This window comes from Bos grunniens, chromosome 7 (assembly GCF_055505025.1).
Source record: "Bos grunniens cultivar Pamir isolate PY7600 chromosome 7, Bosgru_T2T1.0, whole genome shotgun sequence".
In the NCBI taxonomy this organism is placed as follows: domain Eukaryota; kingdom Metazoa; phylum Chordata; class Mammalia; order Artiodactyla; family Bovidae; genus Bos; species Bos grunniens.
The window spans coordinates 85838395-85838620 of record NC_141171.1 but is presented as its reverse complement, the minus strand read 5'-3'; positions in this window follow the sequence as shown (position 1 = coordinate 85838620).

The window sequence follows — 226 nt, the reverse complement described above, 5'->3', positions numbered from 1 at the left end:
CCATCTATGCTTTTTGAAGCAATAGAAGCAATAATAAGTATACCTAATGTCCAGATCTTGGTTTCTAAATATAATACTGTAAGAATGGAAAATTAGATCAATTGAATCAGTTGGTGCCATGCACTGGGTTTTGAGAGGCAGAGGCTGAATATAAAGAGCCTGTTTTGGGGATTGAACTGTTCTTTGTGAAACTGTAGTGATGAATAAACTGTTCTGTGAATTTGTC